The sequence below is a fragment of the Asterias rubens genome, chromosome 7, assembly GCF_902459465.1.
Source record: "Asterias rubens chromosome 7, eAstRub1.3, whole genome shotgun sequence".
NCBI lineage: Eukaryota > Metazoa > Echinodermata > Asteroidea > Forcipulatida > Asteriidae > Asterias > Asterias rubens.
Window position 1 is genome coordinate 20,458,125 of NC_047068.1, and position 11,004 is coordinate 20,469,128.

General features: G+C 39.7%; 1 long non-coding RNA gene across 1 annotated transcript; it reads right to left on the reverse strand.

Annotated features, from left to right (window-relative positions):
• Positions 1–679: 679 nt before the first annotated feature.
• Positions 680–10,494, reverse strand: LOC117292946. Its single transcript, XR_004519336.1, has 4 exons — positions 10,386–10,494; positions 3,833–3,959; positions 1,864–1,954; positions 680–751 (listed from the first exon to the last, which is right to left on the reverse strand). It is a non-coding gene; the product is annotated as an uncharacterized LOC117292946 (long non-coding RNA).
• Positions 10,495–11,004: the final 510 nt, after the last annotated feature.

Sequence of the window (11,004 nt, forward strand, 5' to 3'; positions counted from 1 at the left end):
GTAGCTATACTTGGCGTCTGAGTCATCTGTGATGATGGCTCGCCATGTAGTAGAGGCAGACAACTGATTTGATGTGTAATCCTGAAACATAAACATAACTTTTCAGATTAGTGGCTGTTTTTTTGTTGATAGTGGACCGTTTTCATATGCACTTTTCTGTAGAGTTTCAAAGCTTAAATCTATTTGAACTGCTTTGATGCTGCAAGAAAACTACTTTTAGAATCTTCTCTTCATGTCTTGCTTTGGAAGGCATGATGGAGATTCAATGAAGTAAACATTTTCTGTAAAATCACATCTCTTTTGAGTAGTGGTGGTTTTAAAAAGAATGCGGGGTGTGTAACAACTCAACATTCGAAACAAGACTCTCTGATCTTCTTTAGCTAACACCAACAATAATGAACCAACTGAATCAAGCTATTATCAGTAACCTTGTGGTGAAAATGTGTAGTGTGCTACACTTGACATTTTAAAGAGATGCCTGAAAATCTAAGATTCATTTCAAATTATATTTCTATTGTTCTGATAGTTTGGTCCTAGGATGGTATTTATAAAAAGAGGTTGTCTTTTGAACCTCTCACAGCAATTGCATTTGCAGTTTGTACTAGAAACCAGTGATTGTTTTGCGTACCTCTTTCAGCAATTGCATATCCTTCCGATAGTGTTATATAGTCAACACTCAGTGTAGAAACGACACTGGAGCCTTACATGTAGAGTAAACACTGCCTCAATCATCTAGTTACAGTTGTGTTCTCTGTAAAATAAAACAATTGGTTTCTTGCATTAGTTTTGGTCTAATAAACAAACTGTCTGCAAATGGTTCTGAATGAACATCAGTAATTCCCTAAAGGCACTGGATATGTTTGGTAATTGTAAAAGACTAGTTTTCTCTCTCGGTGTACCCTAACATATGCATAAAATTAAAACAAAACTGAAAATTTGCAAGAATATAATGAAAGAAAAAACACTCTTGTGTGCTTTCAGATGCACAATAAAAGACTTCAGTTGAAGTCAGTTATTATTTGAGTGAGAAGATACATCTTTACTCAAAAACTATGGTACTTTAGAGTAATTTATTTCTCACAATGTTTTTTTACCAACAACCGCTCTCTTTGCTCGATACCAAGTCAGTTTTTATGGTAACAACTAGTTTCAGAAATTACCAATATTAGTGTCTTTGTGCCTTTAGATGTGCCTTTCAGCTTGCATGCTTTCCAAACCCCCATAATCATTTCTGAGTGTTAAACGGTGCGTTCATTCACTCATTGTTAGAAATTTGTCCTTGAACAGCCGAGTAACAGATAATTGAATTTCTTTTTGACTGAAGTCTCGCATGTCTTTCCTACAAAGGCAAGCATGTCCAAAAATAGTGTAAAATTTCTTAGGGTTGTAAGTTTCTATCTTATTGAATGTAATGCTGTCTCTGCTTTATTAAACTATCACTTGGTTATCGCCCTTCAAACTAATGTCAATAAAAAGCTTCAATTAGAAGCATGCAGCAGCAGCCAGCCTAAAGCATTTTAGAAACATTTCAATTTGAGGTAAAGTGGTTTTTTGAAAAGACATAAGTTCTTATGCCCCTAAATTTAAATCTGGGCAGCTTTACTGCAGTAATGTTTCTCAGATTGTCCTAATAGGTACAATTCTTCTTACGTGAACATATTCGGTTCGGAAGATTGACGTTTTATTATTATTAGTTTTATTTCAATGGCAGTGTGTTCTATTGATGAAGGTCACCGTGATTCAAATCTTTTTATTTCAGTAGACAGTTGTTAAAAGCTTACAGGTAGTAGAGTTGAAAATTAAAAATTGCTACGTACTGGATATTTGTTAAATAAAAAAAAAAGAGAACTGCTGAAAACTTACCTGGATTGATAGAATCTATTGAAGCTTGGGATCTGCCTCAGCTGGATTGGATCAAGGTTTCATGATGGCTGATGATTCTTTCCAGCAGTAGCTGTAAAGACACAGGATAATGCGTAACAAAGAATCAAGTCGAGTCCAAAGACACATTGGGATTGTTTGCTTTAATTAAAAGGCTCAGGAAAACATTATATGTTGATGTATCATTAGGTTGGCAATTTTTGCAGGACTGGAGAACGTTAACTTAAAGACACTGGACACTACTGGTAATTGTCAAAGACTAGTCTTCACACTTGGTGTATCTCAACATAATGCACAAAATAACAAACCTGTGAAAATTTGAGCTCAAACGGTTGTCGAAGTTGCAAAGTATTAATGAAAGAAAAAACACCCTTGTCGCACCATGGTCTCACTAAAAGTTGTGTGCTTTCAGATGCTTGATTTTGAGACCTCAAATTCTAAATCTGAGGTCTCGAAATCAAGTTCGTGGAAAATAACTTATCTCTTGAAAACTAAATCACTTCAGAGGGAGCTGTTTCTCACAATGTTTTATACTATCAACCTCTCCCCAATACTCGTAATCAAGAAAGGTTTTATGATTATAATTATTTTGAGTAACTACCAATAGTGTTTACTGCTTTTAAGTGCTGCACAACTATAGCTTTCAAGCTTTGAGATGGCACAGAATCAGGGTTCAGTTTGAGAGTAGAAAAAACCCACATGACTTCCAAGTTTTAGTTTTAAGAGCTCCAAAACATGTGCTGTGAAAAACATGAGCAGAAACCACAACATAAACCAATTGCTCGTTGTTAAAACTTTATAGTCAAGTTTTGTGAGACTGGAGAAAATTTTTTGAGAAGATGTAGGCCCTACACAACAACAGCTTTAAAGAGAGTTGAGACATCAATAATTCGTCTGAAAAATATTAGACCTGCAAGTTTGCGAGGGGCTGAAAAACACTTTTAGTGGACATCACAACATTGGCTCAGAAATTTTTTTAATGTTGGTAATAGTTAAGCAAGTTTGGAAACTTTGGCAGACATCCCAACAGAGGCTCATGACTAAATTTTCGATGGAATATCATTAGGTGACAAGTTGTGTGGGACTGGAGAAAAGATCTTTAGAAAACTTAAGCTTTCAATAGTTGAGACAGCGCAGATTCTAAACAAAGGGGGTTTAGTATGAGAGTTAAAGACAGTGAACACTATTGGTAAATGTCAAAGACCAGTCTTCTCACTTAGTGTATCTCATCATATGCATAAAATAACAAACCTGTAAAAATTTGAGCTCAATCGGTTGTAGAAATTGCTAGATAATAATGAAAGAGGAAAAAAACCTTGTCACACGAAGTTGTGTGCTTTCTGATTCTTGATTTCGAGACCTCAAGTTCTAAACTCGAGGTCTCGAATCAAATTCGTGGAAAATTACTTCTTTCTCGAAAACTACGTCACTTCAGAGGGAGCCGTTTCTCACAATGTTTTATACTATCAACCTCTCTCCATTACTCGTAATCAAGAAAGGTTTTATGATGATAATTATTTTGAGTAATAACCAATAGTGTCCACTGCCTTTAAAAAACATTTAGACCTGCAAGTTTATAGGGGACTGGACAAAAAGTGTGTTTGAGAAACGTATACATTGGTAATAAGCATTAGATTGGCAAGTCTTGTAGGACTGAAAACATATTTTGAGAAAATTAATGCAATGCACACTGTTAGAAAATTGAGATGTCGCAGAATCCACTGGGGTTTAGTTCTAATGGGATTCAACAAATTTTAAATTTCAAGTTTAAGGTACTCAAAAACTTATTCTTCGTAGATTTTAGCAGCCAACCCAATGGTGGCAAGTTTTCAAGGACTGTAACTGCATGTGGTTGGGGCAACTAAGAGACGTCATCATCTGGAGCAATTTAAGAATTTTAAATCATTGCCCGGGGTTTCAACACTAAGAAGAATTCACAGTTTCAAAATACCTTAGAAAGGAAGGAGTGATGCAAAGTTGTCCCAAATATGACAATCCAAGTTGAGCTTGATAAAAACATCTTCTCATGAAGGAAGCTTTTGTCCATGATAGATACTGCTCTTCAGTCAGTGCCTAACCTGCAAACAAAATAACATACACAGTCAGAAACATTTTATCAAATGCAATCATGCTTATATGGACAATTTCAGCAACAGTACAACATGGACTCGTTTACTATTTGAGAGTTTGAATATTATTAGAGCCCAAAACATTCAGTGACGGGACAACATGAGCCTCAAGGAAAACCAAAACAGTACAGCATTTTAGAAACTTCACAACATCAAGTTTCGTGAGTTAAGACAGCACAAGTTCAAAACAAAAACCTGGGGTTAAACAAAATTATTTTGTTTTTTAGACAGAAAAAAGGTGTGTTTGAGAAACTTATATGCTGGTAATAGGTAAAAGGTTGGCAAGTTTTGCTGGACTGGAAAACATGTTCTGAGAAAATTGCTGCACTGCACAACATTAGAGAATTGAGAAGTCGTAGAATCCACTTGGGTTTAGTTCAAATGGGATTCAACAAATTTTAAACTTCAAGGTTTTAAGGTACTCAAAAACTTACGCTTTTATTACAAATAGTTTGTATACACGCCAAGTCTCACATTGACCGTCATTATTCAACTCTACTAAGTCGCTTCTCAATTATGCACAGTGCACAGTAATGCACGATTGTTATAGGGCGTGAGGGCAGAAACCCAGTGTGTGCCAGTGAAGGTTTACGAGTGCTGGAGTCAGCGCTTTTTCAATATTGTACATGTACATGCCGTGGACACTCGCCACATTCGATCAAAATATTAGCCAGGTTTTTATCGGCATTTAAAGGCAGTGGACACTATTGGTAATTACTCAAAATAATTATCATCATAAAACCTTAATTAGTGACGAGTAATGGAGAGAGGTTGGTGTAATCAAACATTGTGAGAAACGGCTTCCTCTGAAGTGACATAGTTTTCGTGAAAAAAAGTATTTTTTCCACGAATTTGATTTCGAGACCTCAAGTTTAGAACTTGAGGTTTGGAAATCAAGCATCTGAACGCACACAACTTCGTGTGACAAGGGTGTTTTTTTTACTTCATTATTATCTCGCAACTTCGACGACCGATTGAGCCCAAATTTTCACAGGTTTGTTATTTTATGCATATGTTGCGATACACCAAGTGTGAAGACTTGCCTTTGACAATTACCAATAGTGTCCTCTGCCTCTAAAGCCCTAACCCCCAAAAGGTTTTTACTAGAATCAATCCCTAACCCAACACATTCCAACAGCTTTTACCACTATGTACTGGGAACTGTACCCAATCAAACAAAATGAAACAGTCTGCTCAAAGGGGAAAATACACAACCTAACAAACTCCAACAGGCCTTCTTTGTTTGATTTTGTTGGAGTGTGTACACATGGTGTGTGTACAAAAAGATCAGTGAAATCACAGAGTACCTAATACAACATAATCAAACAATTATGTATGTACACTGTACACTATTTTTTTTAAATTTTGTTAGGGCTCAGTTCATTTGAAGCTCAACTTGGGTTTCGCACTGTTAGCTTCATAGATCATCATTGTCCTTTTTGTTGTTTTTTGTTTATTTTTCTGTTTATTTTTTCATCCTTCCTTTTTTTTTTCTTTTCTTTTTTCTTTTTTTTGGTTGGGAGGGGCGGTCAGTGGCTGCCTTGTTGGTGGTGCATGTAGATCTAGTCGGTGGTGCTTGTGGTGGAGTCTGCCTCTCTTTCTTTGATGGAATGGAATTCTATGAAGCATCTTCCTGGACATAGGTTGACTCCACACACATTGCAACCTCGGCGTGTTGACTTGGGATGTCCCGACTTAGTGAGGCGTTTCTTCAGCCGACACCACCTACACCATCTTGCATTCCGACCTGGCATCTTCACGGAGACGTGGCCTGCACTGTTGCTCCCAGGGACAGGACAAGTTGGAGGTTGTTTTGGCACATCTCCTGTTGCGTACCCATCGATAAGCTCAGAGACTACTGCAAGCACGAACTTGGAGTGTGTTAGTACACGGCCATCACTCTGGTCGTCATCAGTGCCACTGGTACTGGCACTTGAGCCGTCGTTGGCTGCTGGTGTTTACCCTGGCAACATCCAGCAGGAAGTATAGGATGCTGTGCCACCAAAGTTGTGATTTCCGTGAACAAGTGTGGTACGATCTGAGTTGGTCACCCTTGTCGACGCCTCCCATGTTCTTAGTGTAGTCAACCGCTTGGGGTGGGGCAGGAATACACCTTTTCTTAAGTCGTCCATCTGCGTTGGCCACTTTGCGCACCACCGTGCCTGTGTTTGGATCCCTCCAACCTTGGTGTGCAGATGACAGGAGCATCATGACTTTGCTGTCTTTCCAAAGGCATGATGTCAGTTGGCCGTTCTGGCGGGTATAAAAGGTTCCCCTTTCGCAGGTGTTCAAGTGCTTGACCTTTTTGTGATTTGGATTACTCTGTGATGTTGTGAAGTCCTTTGGTAGCCCTTTACTATTACTCTTGACAGCACCAGTCAGATAGGTACGCTTAGCGAGGAGGGTACGAGCCAGGGAAACTGAGGTGTAGAGCCGGTCTGTGAAAATGTGATGGTAAAGGTTGAGTTGATGCTTTGCTGTCGCCATCACAATGTTTACCATCTTTGTAGGGGTTCCTCCGTGGGGATGAATAGTGAAGTTGATGAAGAATCCCGTGGCTGCCTCAGCGAGAACATAGATCTTAAATCCAGTGCGAATGGGCTTGAAGGGCATAAAAAACTTCCTTACACTGGCTTTAAAACCTCGGTATTTCACCATGGCCTCGTCGAGACTCAGCTCCCGGTGTGGTTTGTAGTTTCTGAGACATTTTCGGCGCACCTTGTCCCATGCAGGCAGGATTGGATGAAGTGGGGATTTCTTCTTGGCATGGTAGCGATGAACTTTGTCACGTATCAGATCTGGGTTTTTATCCGGGTCATTGCAGGAGATGTGATGACTCAGGGCATCAAATCGATGGCGCTTCATGCTCTGTGAAATTAGCTTGTTGCGCAGCCCAGGATGAGAAGACCAGTAGTCCTTGTAGTTGTTGATTTTTACCAGGCCCATCATCAGGTGGATCCCTACCCATGCTCTAATTTCTTGTAGTGATGTTGGTCGCTGCCTGCCTTTACGTAAGCTCTTGTTGGTCCAAGTGACGATCATGGTAAACAAAGCCAATGGAAAAAACTTCAAAAAATACTTAAGCAGCGACTCTTTCTTCGAAAATTTTGGGCCATGGGGTTTCTTCCCTCTAAACGATCTAATGCGGACGTCCTCAAGGCTTCTAGTCCAACCTGCCTCATCGGGGGCATAGTCATCTTGGTAGGCGGATGGCGGGTTGTCAGAGTCGGGTAGCGGAACTTGCTTAGTCTTCTTTTTTCGGGGGGTTTTGGTCTTGGGTGGTCGTGTGGATGGTCCAGTGTTATCTTCCTCGGCAGTCTCCTCCTCTTCTCCTCCCCCATCTCCCCTGGCAATTTCTCCCCTGTTCTCCTCCTCTCCTGTCTCCTCACTGCCTCCCGTCTCTATCTGTGAAGTTTCCCCCCTCTCTTCTCCTGTCTCTTCTCCTGTCTCCTCTCCAGTCTCCTCAACCTCCATGGCGTCTGCTTGCTCATCACAACAAGCTGGGGGCGATCCTGTTGCCTCTGCCACTGCTCTGTCTAGGAACTCCTCTTCCTCACTCTCAGAGGTTTCAGCAAGTGCGCGATATCTTCCTCTGGACATAGATATGCCACTCCTCTTTACACTATCCCGAATAGCTTGACGAAGCCCATCACATTCCTCCTTATAGAGTCGATCTAACTTTGCTTTTTCGGTCTCCCTTGGTCGACGAACCTTGATCTTGCCTTTTCCTTTCGCCTTGGCTTTCCCCTTTCCTCCTCCTTTCTTTCCCTTGACCACTCCTTCATCCTCACTCCGGCGCTGTCTCTCGGTTTTCTTCTTTCCCATCATGGACTCTAGAAACCCATCATCTTCCTCACTTCTCAAATTCTGCTGTAGCAATCTTGCTTCACAAGCTGTCATGTTGTTATCACTGTAGTCACTTGAAGACTGGGTGATGAAGCTAAGAAAACCCTCATATTTATAGGAAATGGTGCCATTGTTATTGAAATTTTAATTCATAACTATTACATCACAGTACTTAGATTATGTAACATTTTATACAAATTTGTGAAATATGCTTTTTTAGATAACAATAACAAATAAAAAGTACAATTACTTTTTGAAACTACCTCAATTTCAATGGTAGAGTCCATCCACCTGCCTTATGCATTGTTTATTACAAAGTAAACATTTCCAAGACCTATGGCAAGAAAAAAGGACAAGCACACATAAATCTTAACTACCACCAGTCACCCTGGTGACTTGTTTGCTACAAGCCACACACCATCCCCACACATACCCTCCCACACACCATCCCCACACATACCCTAATACTAATCACCTCAACCTTCCCCACTCAAACAAAATTACACATCAGTAGACGTTTGAGGATAGAGCAATGCCAGACACTACATTTGACACATCCACCATACCCATTCAATCAAATCTCAACAGCACTGCTAGATGATACACAACCCCACAGAATCAAACACCCAATCCTAACTGGGCCATACCTGATCTATCAAAGTTCAACACTTTAGCCCGTTTGATTTTGTAGGGTTAGGGATTGTTAGGGCAGTATTCCTGAATTTAAAGTAATTAGAACATAGAGGAAAAGACACTTAGGTGGTGGCCAACTGAAGTTTTCAATATAGAGATTTTTAATTTGGTGTTGTTCTATCGTTAAAAACTGCTTAATTATGGGTTTTCCAGCACGCTTGACACACATGGCACATACACACTGCAAGCCTTGACCACAACGCTCAAAAGTTTATGGAACGAACCATTGCTTAACAGGGATAGGTTGTAAGGTAAGAATAAACATGTGGACTGAAAAGAGTGCTAAATATAAGACTGTCACGTACAACACCCCAGCCTCTTAATTTGATTTAAATATTTTTAATAAAACAATGATAATAATAATAATGAAGCGGATTGATGCACGCATGTCCACCCCCTCCGGAATAATACTTCAAATCAAACGCACCCACAAGCAGAGTGGAGCAGGTCCATTTTGCATACGCCAAATGCAAAGGCCATGCAAGTTGCAGAGTCAACATAACTGCATATATGGTACCTGTACTTAAACTTCGGTTAGCAGGTGTACATGTATTAGTTTAACGACATCAGTAAACAAAGCTGGCACCATCTTCCTTGTGATCTGAAGTACCTGATTTGGCAAAAACTCACTGGTGCTCGCGAAGAACATGACGGTTGTTTATACACAACGCATCGGTAGGGATAAAGCAAGCATGCTTGCGCGCTCTCATTACTTACATCGTAGCACAGGTCACGAAATGACATGAACTTGAAATTTAATTACAGCGAGTGGATTCTTTTAAGATATGAACATCAAAATACCGCGAAATGTTTGACTATTCATGCCTTCAATAGAATATGAAGTAGCAAAAATTTTAAAATGTACAACTACTTCGCCAACTGCCTGTAAAGTTTGACCCCGTTGTGCGCAACAGTTGCAGGTCGGGTGTGATCGATGGCAACGCGCTATGCGTGAATGAGACTGCACTATTTGTAATGTTTAAACTTTAGCAGCCAACACAATGTTGGTAAGTTTTCAAGGACTGCAATACATGTGCTTCAAGCAAATTTAAAGGAGCACGTTGCCTTGGATCGGACGAGTTGGTCTATAAATAAAAAGCATTTGTAACCGTTTTTTATAAAATGCATGGTTGGAAAGATGTTTTCAAATTGTTACATAAATGTTTACCAACCATTGTTTGCAAAAATAATTTGGAAAAGTTTCCGCATGGCGCCACCACTTTTTCATTCGATATGAAATAATATAGTATCTAATTTACCTCATTGATATATCCATTTTTGTAAAAATAAGTGAAAAAGTGGTGGCGCCATACGGAAAGTTATCCAATAATTTTGAGTCTGAGAAAGAAAAAGAAAACAGTACAGTCACTGTCACTATCATTGCTGTATCAGCACTGCAAGCTGTACGTTGGTCACTTACTGGTGTGGCCATACACCATTTATATTATTATTATGGCCTATGTCACAATGTGCTAAGTTGTTTACAAACATAACATGACAAATACAATTCATTGGTAGTTAGGCATATTTTCATTTATTTTGACTTCATTAAATGGCATTTTAAGTTTGCCCATTTGTTGTTGTAATCTCTTGTTGGTTTGTTGTTGCTGAGCATTTTGGGAGTATTTATTTATAAAGTTAACCCCACTATCGCGTAGAGGATAAAGTGCTGAAAGTTCTTGTCAGGTTCGTCATCGAGACCATCACAAACAATGTATGCGTCCACCCCTCAGTGCTTTTCAAATGTTGCGCCCTCCTTGTTTAAAACCTCAAAATTTACCAACAATACTCTAAACATTAACTTAACTTTCCACAAAGATAACATGATCAACTTACCAGTATCAGTTTTGCCATAATTCTAGCCACAAAACTGTCCGCCAAAAGTAGAAAAAACGTCTGAACAGAAGTCGGTTGAAACGGTCTTCGTCATCCATTTTTCTTGTAGTAAAATGGCGACCACCTGGTGCCTTTCGGTGTTTCAGGGTGCACTAGTGTATGTAGCGCGACGTCAGGGCGCTGCTTCAGCAGTGGATATGGCTATGACTTAGGCCGTGTCCGAAACGGCGACTTCGGCTACAGCTACGGCTAGATCGCGCGCGTCTGCCTATTCTTCAACACTGCGTCAGCGTTTTCACGAAGTAGCACTCTACGTGCTTAAGGATTTTTTTACACATTTTAATTTTTTTCACATTTCTGTTGATAATGCACGAAGACCTACAATTCCATAATGTTTCGAAGCTCAGACAGCTTTACTTTTTTAATTAAGCTAATTAGTGTTTTCAATTTTTGCACAAACGTGGCATTTGTTGTTTTCACGAAGTAGCACCCGAACCTCTGTTTACCGTTGTATGCATGGCACGCACTCGAGTCAAAGTTTGGTAAAAACGTTTTCACGAAGTAGCACGCAAGTTGTGTGAGCGCGCGCGCGCTGACCTAGTTTCAAAAATCAATACAA